Genomic DNA, 12,597 nt, shown 5'->3' on the forward strand with positions numbered 1-12,597 from the left:
AAAATTGCAACATGCATCATTCTCTTCTGTATTTTGGATGTGACTCAGCCATTCAAGTCAGTAGATGTGCAAAAAGATCTGAACCTAATCTTCATCCGTATAGCATTCGATGTTTACAGATACTTTGCAATTCTTTAACATAGGAGACTATATTTGGTTTTGTAAATTTTAATGACTGCTGATGTATAAAAACAAATGCCATGGCTATACGGATGACACTATAGATGATAAAGCAACAATTTTTTTTTAAATGCTTGTGTGAACTTGGCCTTGACGAATTAGGATCTTATTTTTTTCTAATTGCATTTTAATAAATCCAGTCTGATGCTGGTGTAACTACAAGTCTCATCATACCCAGCATCCTCTTCCAGTTGAAGACTAGCGCTACACGGTGACTTTAGCTATACGACCATAACATTGTCTGAAACTTGCTGTCACATGACTATTTCATGAATTGCAATTTGGCTGTAAAAAAAAAAAAAAAAAATAACCAACTGACATTCTGGTCTATAGGTCAAAGTGAAGTGTGGCTAATGATCTGCAGCAGGGTTGGACTTTTGGAGACAGCTGGGTTGTAGTCACGGTATGTTGTGTGCACAGCGCCAATAAAAACCGGTTTCCTTATTTCCTGATTGTTATCAACTGTTGTACTACAAGGCCCAGCATGCATAGCTCACGCTGCACTAAAGCTTTTGTTCTATTTGCGGCATATCTCAGCATACCCTGCTGTAGGACTACAACACCTAGCATGCCCTGCTGAGCCAATACTGAAGCGTAGCTTTCCTCATTTCCTCCTTGCTACATTATGTACTACTAGACTCTGCTGTTACAGATATACAGAATTCCTTATTTCCTGATCGACGTAGTACTACCAGACTCAGCATGTCCTACTGAATTGTTACAGACCTAAAGAGTTAATTATTCTCTGAGTGGTAGTACTACTAGACCCAGCCTGTCCTCTGCTGTTACAATACTTGGCAGAATTCCTTATTTCTCTATTACTATAGTACCAAAAGACCCAGCATGCCCTGCTCAATTATTACAGATATACAGAATTCCTTATTTTCTGATTGCTGTAGTACTACCACACCCAGCATGTCCTGCTGAATTGTTACAGACCTACAGTTAGTTATTCCAATAGCTGTAGTACTACTAGACCCAGCATGTCTTCTGCTGTTACAGTACTCCTCAGAATTCTTTATTTCCCTATTACTGTAGTACCAAAAGACCAAGCATGCCCCGCTCATTTATTACAGATATACAGAATTCCTTTTTTCTGATTGCTGTAGTACTATAAGACCCGGCAAGTCCTGCTCTGTTATTAAAGATCTAGAGAATGCCTTATTTCTTCATTGGTGTAGTACTACAAGACCCAGCAGGTCCTGGTCAACTATTACACACCTATAAGTCTTCCTGATGCTGTAGTACCACAAGCCCCCGCAAGCACAACCTCCTCATCTCATATAGACCTATAATAACCTCCCGTAGTTCCTGCTTACCACACAGAGGCACTACAAGCCCCAGCAGGTCCTGCTGAGCTATTACAGACGGATAACCTTCTTTTTCTGCTTGCTGTAGTACTACAAAACGCAGCATGTCCGGCTTTAGCCTAAACTGCCCTCATTTCTACCAGCTGCGGTGTGACTACAACTCTCATCTTCACCTGCTCAGCTATGTCAGAACTCTTAACATTCCTTCCTGTACTTTACGTGCTGTGTAACTACAAGTCCCAGCATGCCCTGCCAACCCCGCTCTGCAGGACACAGTACACGCTCTCCCTGCACAGACATCGGTACACACGGAGGACCGGCCCGCATCTCGCCCGCCCGCCCCGCAGCGTCCTCCCGCCGCCCTTCTCCCCGAGTCCCCGGCTCCCGCATGACTCAGCCCCAGCAGCTGAGCTCCAGCTGAGCGCTCTCCTCCGGGGGGCGTGTCCAGTCTCCTACCGGGGCGTGTCCGCCAGCCCCCGGCCACACCCCCGCTCCCTGCTATGATTTAGAAGTTCAGGAATCCCACGTGACGTCACCGGGGATGATGTAATGCGGCTCTAAATAGAACGTATTGTAATCTTCCCTCAGTCCAACGTGGTTCTTTTGTAGTACATGGCACTGTGGCTTTAAATGTGTGTGTGTGTGTGTGTGTGTGATGCAGGGGGAAAGTCACTGCCCACTCCAGCAAGAAGCCGAGAGTCTTTAAGCAAGTCTGTGAGGAGTTCGCTGCTGCTCCCAGTGTTTGCCCTGTCCATGCTGCAGCCAAATAAAGTTCTAGCACTCCTTACCTGAGACCGCGGAGACCCCAAACTACACAAGACCCCACAGCCTCCTCATATCTCTGCTGATTTCTACACTTGTTGGGTAAGTGGAGAAGAAAATATTTTCTATTAATATTGATTAATATTTATTTTCTACATTGTGTTCTTCTGTGTGATGTATTTAAAGGAACAGCAGCGTTATCCATGAGACCGTGCGCTGTGTTTGCTGCTAATGAGCAGGTTGTCAGACCTGACACCTGCTGTCACAACCCTCCCAGTGTCATCACAGTGTCCCAAACTTCTGTACGGTCGCCCGCTGTCACTGTGCCGGCGGCGCTGAAGGGGTTAAGCTAGCGGTTCACTCCGCTGATCTCTTCAGGATGACAGTGACAGTTGTCAGGACATCAGGTGGATGGAGGGGTGTGCTGCTCATCCCCGATACCAGTGATCAGGAGAAGGTGCCAGCTGTGGTGTCACTCGCTTCTTATCACTTGTCACCAAAAGTTTTGCTGGAAGTGAAAGTTTAAAAACTTTTTTTTTTTTCTCTACCCAGCTCGGAGGATCCTAGCATAGGACTGCAGATTAGTCATTAGCAAGTCATTAATATGCTGGTGCCATCACCACAATACGAGACAATACACTTCACTGCCATCCCCGTCGCCTCCGAAAAATAATACAATAAATAAGGGACAGATAACCCCGGCATTGTTCATGGGTTGTCAGGCCAACAGTGAGGCACTTCTGTTAGGAGAGGATGCTGAAACCTGTCCTGGCGTCACTTTCTAGGACTTTAGTCGGGTTTATTAACAATAGACCCGGATTTTGGGGGCGCAGTTCTCTCCGGGACACAACCTCATGCTGTAAATACATACTATACATTATATTACACCGGATCTCTTATTGTGTAAAAATGATAATTTATACAAACTTTATTATAAGGCTCTATTCAGACATTGCGGTGGGGTTAGTCCAGGTGCTGCGATTACTCCAAAAATGTGACATTTCCATGCGGTTTCACTTAATAAAAATCTGAAAAAAAGTATTACTATTAATTACAAATTAATTAGTATTCAATAGTAGAGATTCCTGCTCCTAAGCGATGCCGTTCAAGACGTAGCTGGGCTGAATTTTCTTATGAAAACCCATCAGTTCAGACGATACATGACAAACTCAGCTTTGCTTCAACTTCGAACTCGGCTCTGCTACTTCTGTCCAACTCTTCTGCAGCACAGCTGTATTTTTTTTGCTACTTATTCATCTATTTACAGTATGGCCATAAGATATTTTGCATTAGGTCGCTTTTATTTTTTCGTCTTTTTTAATGCTTTTTTCACACTGTTGACCGCCCCAACCTCCTACACGCTGTATGATGACGCGTTTCGCCGCCTGCGTCGGACTGGGCTTTGTGCGTATTTGGTTGTTAGGTGTCAGCATTTGTATGTTTTCCTCGCAGACATCCCTGGGAATAATGCTGGACGTGGGGCCATTACATCATCCTCCAGCCTAGGAAGAGGGTATGATTAGCAGCCTCAGATAGTGAAGGGTTCAGGCGTTAGATATGCTGACAGTGCAGTCTGCCTCCCAGATAAACACTGCCTAAACATACTGGACAGCTTTGTTTTGTGCAGTGCTGATTCTTTTAATGCTCTACGCATTGTATCTTGGTGGGAATTTTGATTTTGAGATATAGCTGTTTAGTAGAACCCGCCGGCTGATGGATGAATGTATGGGAACAGGACGATCATATTGTAATTATTAAGAATTAACAACATACACTATTACTAAGAAAGCTCCGCCACACTGTATCACTGCTCCGCCACACTGTATCACTGCTCCACCGTTATCACTTTATTCACAGGAACCATAAACGTCATTAAAAACACTGACGCGTTTCGAGCTATACATTCTTAGTCATTAATCATAATTAATTTTACCTATAAGTCTCAAGTTCCTGAACGCTCCTTAAGGCCATGACCAGCCAAGACTTCAGTAATTAAGACCTGTCAGTCGGACGTTAAGATCGCACCTTTCATGTGTTCATAAACTTCATGTGAAGTTCTTCTGTATCTCACCTCTTACTGCGCGACCCCGAGCAAAGGTGAAAAGACAAGAGGTGCTTCATTATGTTATAAACCGATGATGGACCCAAACCATTGATCTTCCGCCTCCACCCACCCAAAAGATGAATGGAGCAAAAGCGTGAGAAGAAAAGGGGGGTACATAAAGGTCTGTAGGGTCACTAGGATAGAAGGGAGATCAACCAGGACTGGCATTAAGGAGATGAAAACTACCAAGTTACAGGAAACTTGCTGGAAAGACATTTAAAAAATGAATTTTTAATATTAAAATATATTGTCAGTGTAGATTTTGGAATAAAATATATGAGACGGCGAGGTCAGTATAAAATGCTCAAAAAGTGTCAATTATAATAGCTGCTAATGTATGTAGACAGTACATATGTTTACAGCATATGTATATATACATATGTGTGAGTATATGTATATATATATATATATATATATATATATATATATATATATATATACACATGCACATATATATATACAATGGTTTAAACTGTGTATATTATATATGTATATTTACACCACTGCATATATATATGTGTATATGCATGTGTATGTATATATATATATACATACACATATATGTGTGTGTGTATGTATGTATATATATATATATATATATATATATATATATGTATATATATACATTTATATTAAACAGCCCTTTGAACATGTGTGTTTCCAGCAGACGTGATATGTGCTTGCATGCATATACATATTTTTCCACTACATAATATACCAACATCTTGTAACTCATACATTTCTAGTAACATCTCCCCTAATCTTAATCTTTGGCACATGTAGCATTGGAAAACTGTTATGTAAGCCACTTAGTTACTAATAGAAAAGTTAAGAAGTAAGGCATGGATTGTACAAAACGAAAACTTTCCAAACTGTAGACGTGCTGTCTGACGGGTGCGAGCGTTACCAGTCCAGCATTAAATGCTTTGATTTGTCCTCCTGCTCTGTGTTCGGCAGAAGTCTGAATAGTGGGACCATTTTCTATTTTATTTTATAAAATAAATATTCTCAGGGGTTTTTTTTATGATTATAAAGGGATTCACAAAAACTGCAAAATTGTAATTTCACTGATTTATACGAAGGAATTATAGGCGATAAGGAGCCCATGGAGTATAATGAGGTTTTAAAAGGAAACTAAAGTACAGAGGTCTTTTCAAAAAATTTAGTGAAAGTTCATCGTCATAAACAGGATTGCTGTTGGAAACCAAACCATCCCCAAAAAAGAGACAGGTATAAGTGGATAGACAGGTGAATGTGAGCCATAGTGTGTAGTGTGGCATAAAGCCTGGACACTGCTTCTGAATCACTATAATGTGCGGTATCTGCAGTTCCTAATCCAGAACAGGAGCCGTGTCCCATAGAAAGCTCCGATGGAGCGCTTGATTAATGATAAGTAATTAAACATATTATTTGAAGCCGTCTGGGGTAATGCATCAGAGAATTAGCTCGTCCTCGTTACATTAAGGGCCCTTAACCTTTGTTGGCCCAGTGCTCCGATCTGACAGTCGATTCTAGGTCTGATGGTTCACGTGTAAATGCCCCATTTTCTCCTCTGTAATTGATATACTTATATGTGACGGGGGTAAACCGATGCTACCATACAGACTGATCCCGTAGATTGCTGATGGGATCATTCATTGTACGCAACAACCTGTATAAGGCTTTCATTTTAGATTTGTTTATAAGGTGGAAGTGAAAAGTTTAACCATAGGTTTACTGGGCTTGATTAGGCCACACTAACAAGGTAAAGTGGTGCATTTGGGAACTGCACTCATCTTGTTCAAAAACTGGAGTTAAAATAATGTTACGTTTTCATTAAGTTTTTTTTTTAAATAAAACCTTCTGTAATATTTTACTATAAGGTGATGTTCACACTATGGGTATTTGGTGCATTTTTGTCTCTGTGTATTTTTGCTGCGCAAAAAAATGCAGCGTCTTATAATTCCAGCAAAGTAGATGGAAATTTTCATTTATGCTGTGCACACTGGCATTTAAATTTTTCTTGTGATTATGCTGAGTTTTATGTGCAGATTTTCCCCTTAGAATTGCATTAAATGCGAAAAATCCACAGGTAAAAAATGACTATGTTTTTAATGCATTTCCACTGTAGAAACACACTATAAAAGCACATACGGTAACTATATCAATAAAGCCTTGTAAAAGTACCAGGAAGTATCAAAAACGTCATACTAAAAAGAGGCCAAAACTGCAGCTTAAAAAATCCGATTAAAAAATGCACACAAAAATTAATAATAAAAAAACAACGCAAGTGACCCAATTTAGCTAACAGGTGCAGAAATGCTGCAGAAAATCTGCAGTATTAAAAACTCACTCATTGTGTGAATGTAGTGGTGGCGGAAAGAATGCAGCGGAATTCCCAGCAGAATCTATCTATCTATCTATCTATCTATCTATCTATCTATCTATCTATCTATCTATCTATCTATCTATCTATCTATCTATCTATCATGGCTTTACACTGTAATAGGTTATTATTCTCCTACTAGAAAATATAGTACTAATGGAATATCTCAGTTCTTACGCAGGACCATAACCCTGTTACTAGGTGGCGCCGTCTCATGGATGGTATAGATTGCAGACCGGTCTCTTACAGTCTTCCCTCATTACAGAGTTGATTATGTAGCAGGCCTAACAGTAAAACTGTTTTTTAGGGGAATTTTCCACATTTTTTTTAAAACACTTATTGGTCAATGGAAAATCTAGTATCATGTACAACTGCAGTTACAGTGACATTCCCAGGTCATTTTATGCCCATACAGAAATGTATAGAAGGCCTGAAGCAACGCAGATACATCTGCTGCTTACTTAAACTTAATATTTTTGTAGTTCAGTCTCCGATGTTTCTGACAGTCCGTCCATCTCTTACCTAACATTGCAATAGGAAACCAAGATGATAATTGATATCTGAATGAGAAATGATTGTAAGCGTACGCATCGGCTTTACACCACAAGCTTTATGGCTAATGCTCACTAAATGTATTACGCTATGTAGAATGTTTTCATGTGTACACGACGCATCTACAAATATTGCAGATCAATATATTTGAAAAACCCTCATGGGAGGGAGGATATCGGGACATGCGTTTGACTTTTAAAAAAGTTTTGCTTTATTTTTTTATTTTTTAACTGAAAATTCAAACATACACAAACACACCACAAATTGCCATATCTGCTGATTTGCAGCGCTGGGGTCCTGGGTTCAAATCCCTCCAAGTGCAACATCTGCAAGGAGTTTGTATGTTCTCCCCGTGTTTGCAGGGATTTCCTCCGGGTTCTTCGGTTTCCTCCCACATTCCAACGACATACTGATAGGGAATCTAGATTGTGAGCCTCAATGGGGATAGTGATGGTGATGTCTGTAAAGCGCTGTCGAATATGATGGTGCTATATGAGTAAAATTAATAATAATAAAAAATATATCATACTAAATGAAAAATCAAGTAAATATAAGGAAAAGTTGTTATGGTAGTCCCTAACTTTTAATACCTTATGAGCCACATTTAACTTTGAGTGATGATTGGGACTTGACTCGCCTTCATGGTTATAACTCAGAGCTTCTATGGTGAGTCAAAAAAAAAATCACAATCCTCCGCTATAATGCATGCCTGAATATTACAGACCCAAGAATAGGTAAATGTAGAAGCTTGCCATTGTTTGGCCCTGTTCACATTTTTCTTCATAGACAAAACCAGGAGTGAATCCTAAAAGGAGCAAATGTATAAAGGGAGAACTTGCACTTCTTATCTCTTTGGATTTGTTGGTGGCATTGGCTAAGTACATGGCCTATACTGCAGTGACAGTAACCGGACTGGGCTCCGCTAAGGTGTATTTTGTACCTTGTGCATTTTGTACCTTAGTTATGATGCATTTTGCACCTTTGTTATGATGCATTTTGTACCTTGTGCATTTTGTACCTGAGTTATGATGCATTTTGCACCTTAGTTATGATGCATTTTGTACCTTAGTTATGATGCATTTCGCACCTTAGTTATGATGCATTTTGTACCTTAGTTATGATGCATTTTGTACCTTAGTTATGATGCATTTTGTACCTTAGTTATGATGCATTTTGCACCTTAGTTATGATGCTTTTTGCACCTTATTTATTGGCTACTTCAGAATGATTACCGTATATAGATTGGGAAAGAAAGGCCTCCATGAATTAGCTGTATGCTCAGCACCATAATATGAAAAGGGCCCTTATACACTCTGATTACCATACTTTATGTCTTGATAGATCAAGCAAATATTGTTCATTTATTTGTTTTCAATTTATAATTTTTTATGGTTTTTTTTTTTTTCATTTTATTTATTGTTCTATTGAAGTGTAAAGAAATCTGCAAATTGTAAAGCTGTTTTGAACGACTAATATACAGGTAGAAACTACGAATATACTTTTTTCAGTGTCCCGAAATCCCAGGTTGCTGTGAAATGTTCTGAGATATGGACTCTTGCTGATTCAGGCTCATGCAGTAAATGATACAGTGTTAGGGGATCGTATGTCTCACCTAAGTACTGTTCTAGTGTATCCCAATAAATAATTCTTGTTGGTTAATGTTCAGGGGAGCGGTGCATTTTTTAAGAGCAGTCATTTGTCTATATGCCTTACTTGGAAAAATGAATCTACAAACAGGCCGGATCGGATGGAAGAAGTATTTTATGTAACTGATCGCATGTTTTGTTTATTAGAAGTGATCGGTTTATAAGGGGAAATGACCCATTTAATCCAGGCCCTGAGGTGGCAGGAACATATACATGCGTGGTCTATCTTTTAAGCTTCGGGGGGCCTAATGTTAATTATTGACAACGATTGCTCATTAAAGATATTACTTATAGAATAATAGGTTGCCTCTAAGGAGACGGTTGAATCAGATGTGGGCGGAATTTAGATCTTTCCTGCGGTATATAGCAGTATATGTTTTATGTGTTTTAGTGAGATATGGTTTCTTGCATTGTGTAATTTAATAGATGGAATATGGCAGCAAAGTGTAACTCATGTTAGTGCACAAAACCGATCCGAGCTGCACATGTGAAGCCTACAGTTCACCTGCACATATAGCTATACTGTACGGAGAAAGTCCTGCTGATTGTTTGCTGTGCTTCATGTATTATTACTATACATTCCTTTAATCCATTTACAAGTTTTAGGCTCCTTGTGCAAACATCACCCCCAAAACCGCTTCTCCCATCTCGATGGCAAGAATGTTTTCTATTAATTCTATAAAATGCGATTGGCCCACATGGCAATATCATTAATGCCTGCCTAAGTTTTGAAAACTTTAACCCTATAATTAGCTCTTAACCCACGCTGATTAAATTTACATCTTTATGTGGTTTTTGTGTGTTTTGCGTCTGTTTTGAGTTTTCTCTACGGCATGAATGTTAAGGAAAACAGTAAAACTGCTCTCCTCTTTGATTTAAGATCTCGTCCTTGTGATATTAGGATTAGGTGCGCGGTATTAATTTCTATTATTATCACTTTTAATGGCTTGCTTGGTGCTAGGGGCATATGCCTGAAACATACGGAGGATGAAAAATAAAATCCAAGCTATTTTTTGAAATTCTTTAAATGCAAAGCGTGTTTGCTTGCGATAATATCCAGAAGCGGGTGGGTTAACGTGTGGCCTTGGTTTAATGTTGCAATCTACATAATTTAGCCGTTAGTGGTATAATTTGTTACCGTGGCTCAGCACTGCATCGGTTGCAGTCTTTTAGACTATAAATTAAACAGCTCATTAGGTAAAGTCAGCATCATAAATCTGCCAGTTAACCTCTTCACGGTCCTAGAGGGTCGCACCCTGGTATTTAGAAAGTTTGGGTTTACGCGAAAGCATAAGGAATAACAGAAGAAATTAATCTTATTGGAATGCATTAGTTTAAATTGGGCTTAGCCTCATGGCAACGATCACGTTCCAAGGGATATTTTTGTGCAATAGTGTATAAACAGCGCCATTATGCCTTCATCAATAATCTAATTGCCATACATGTTATTAAGATCAGGCTAACTTTTCCCAGATGTAGAGATTCTGATTGAGAAGTTTCTAAAAAAAATGCATTATATTTTTATTTTGGACATTTTCCAACTAAGTATACAGGTATGGGGGAAGGGATTAGACATTTCAGAAACTCATTTGGAATCACTTCCTATAGGTAAATATTTACAGATACATATGGAAAAATGGTGTGCCATTTTAATAAAAATGTATATTATGCACATAAAATATATTTTTTCTTTCTTTCTCACATTGAACCACCGGACTTTGGGATCACAAACTTATAGTATCCAAAGAAAAGTGCATCATGGATCTGTGTACACTAATCCTATTTGTTAGGGTCTATGAACGTCTATGGCAAAAATCGTCTTCTGAAGGAATATGCCATATTTTATTTCATGCTCTGGACTGCATAAAATAAACATTTGTGGAAAAATATGGCACCACGCAGAGACGGGCCACTTAGAGGATAACATTACCCGGTGTATAATGATCTACATACTGTAGCATGGAACTGGTACTAATTTTCAGTGCTCTCGAAGTGCATGAGACCTAGGGCCATGTTCACTGACAGTGGAAAGTTCATCTTTGGAAATGGTTTTAAATCTACAGCAAAATGTTAATTTGCATACGTTTTTCTGCAGCATGTGAATTGAGTCTTGTAAATCTTCAACTGAATAGATTATGCAGTACTGTGGAAAGGCAGAATACATATAGAACCTCATTTGTGAACTTAGGTTGTATTAAGTCATCCATTTATAACGGATTCATGTTCAAATATATACGGTATATAACGGACATTTTAGTTTGAGTGTTGAATCCATTTTTATTCCATTTGTAACAGATCCGTTTTTACTTGATGAAAATCTGAACACTTTTATTATTATGGGCATGCACAGTTCTAAAAAAATGATTTTGTTAGCAGATGATATCATGGATGACCACCTATTGTGATCCATTTCCCAAATACTTCAATGGAAACAAAAACGTAAACCGATTCTGTTGCTATCTATTTTTTTTACATTTTTATATATTAGTATTTTTGGCCAAAGAAGTTGTGTAGACTGTGGGCCCAGTTCATGAAAGCTTTCAGGTCAGAATTCTAGCGTAAAGGCTTTGAAAAGCTGTAAAATTTAGGCGCAGCTTAGAGTTGCACTTAAATTTTGTCAGTTTTGGAGTCCGCCAGTTTCTACCAGTTCTCATGAAATAGGTATAGCTACGGGCGGACAAGGGCGAGGCAGGGGGTGGGACACCACAGCTCGATTAATTCATGACGAGATGTGGGGTGCCATACACCAATTATTTCATGCCAGTAGCTGACTGGAGAGAGATTTTTGGCGTAGCGTATGGAGTAACACACCACTCGTGAGATGCTCCAACATCATGAAGAGTCATGAAGAGTCATGCATCTCTTCATGAATCTAGAGCATCTGACTTCATCATGCCCACTTATCATGACCGCCATAAACATCGCCGGTCTTGATGAATCAGGCCCGATGTTTTTTAGTCCAACTGAAAAACAGAAGCTGTAACAGAGGTGAACTGAAGACATTTTATGGCACTTCCGTTACCATTGAAATTAATGGGTCCTGTACTGGAATGTTTTATTTCCATTTTTATGACACCAAAATTGAACCTAACTAAATACTGGGCAGGTGAACATAGTCTTAACTGTGCAGCTAAAATTTTGCTCTATTAGTCTTAGTTTATGCATAGGGGAGTGCGAGTGAATGTGGTGTGGTTGAGAATGACACCACTGCTACACTACTGCAAACACCCCTAAAGAGATTAGGAGGTGCAATATGTAATTTACCAAATATTTTATGAAAAGTATTAGAAGAACCTGGAGAGGACTGGTTTAATCTGGGCTCACGTCAGTAATGATGAGGAGATTGAACTCCAAAGAAGTGCAGTTTATTGGTCAACACGTTTCGAAGTACACAACTTACTCATCTAGGAAAACCATGTTGATTAGACCATCGGTGGAGCCCGCTGATACTGGCGGGTTCAGCCGCCTTTATTCTAATGTGTGTGGGCATGCCAAATGTAAGTCTTGATGAATCAGAGGCCAAATTGTATTCATTAACTTATTATGTTGCACATATTTTATACTGCAATGTTTAATAAAGCCATCATCCATGGCCTTCTAATTTGTTTTCAAAGCCATTGAATGCAAATTGATTTAATCTTCATCATAATGTCAGCAGCCAGACACACATAAACAGTC

At 39.2% G+C, this 12,597-nt stretch overlaps 1 protein-coding gene across 3 annotated transcripts in view; it reads left to right on the forward strand.

Moving 5' to 3' along the window:
• Positions 1 to 2,100: 2,100 nt before the first annotated feature.
• Positions 2,101 to 12,597, forward strand: part of CREB5 (cAMP responsive element binding protein 5) — a 607,187-nt gene continuing 596,690 nt past the window's right edge. For 2 of the 3 annotated variants that reach the window (XM_077268826.1, XM_077268825.1), the window contains exon 1: positions 2,101 to 2,354. The gene's annotated coding sequence lies outside the window, so the exon portion shown is untranslated. The remainder of the gene's footprint in view (positions 2,355 to 12,597) is intronic. The other variant, XM_077268824.1, reaches the window with a different exon arrangement.

The sequence above is a fragment of the Ranitomeya variabilis genome, chromosome 6 (assembly GCF_051348905.1).
Source record: "Ranitomeya variabilis isolate aRanVar5 chromosome 6, aRanVar5.hap1, whole genome shotgun sequence".
Lineage (NCBI taxonomy): Eukaryota > Metazoa > Chordata > Amphibia > Anura > Dendrobatidae > Ranitomeya > Ranitomeya variabilis.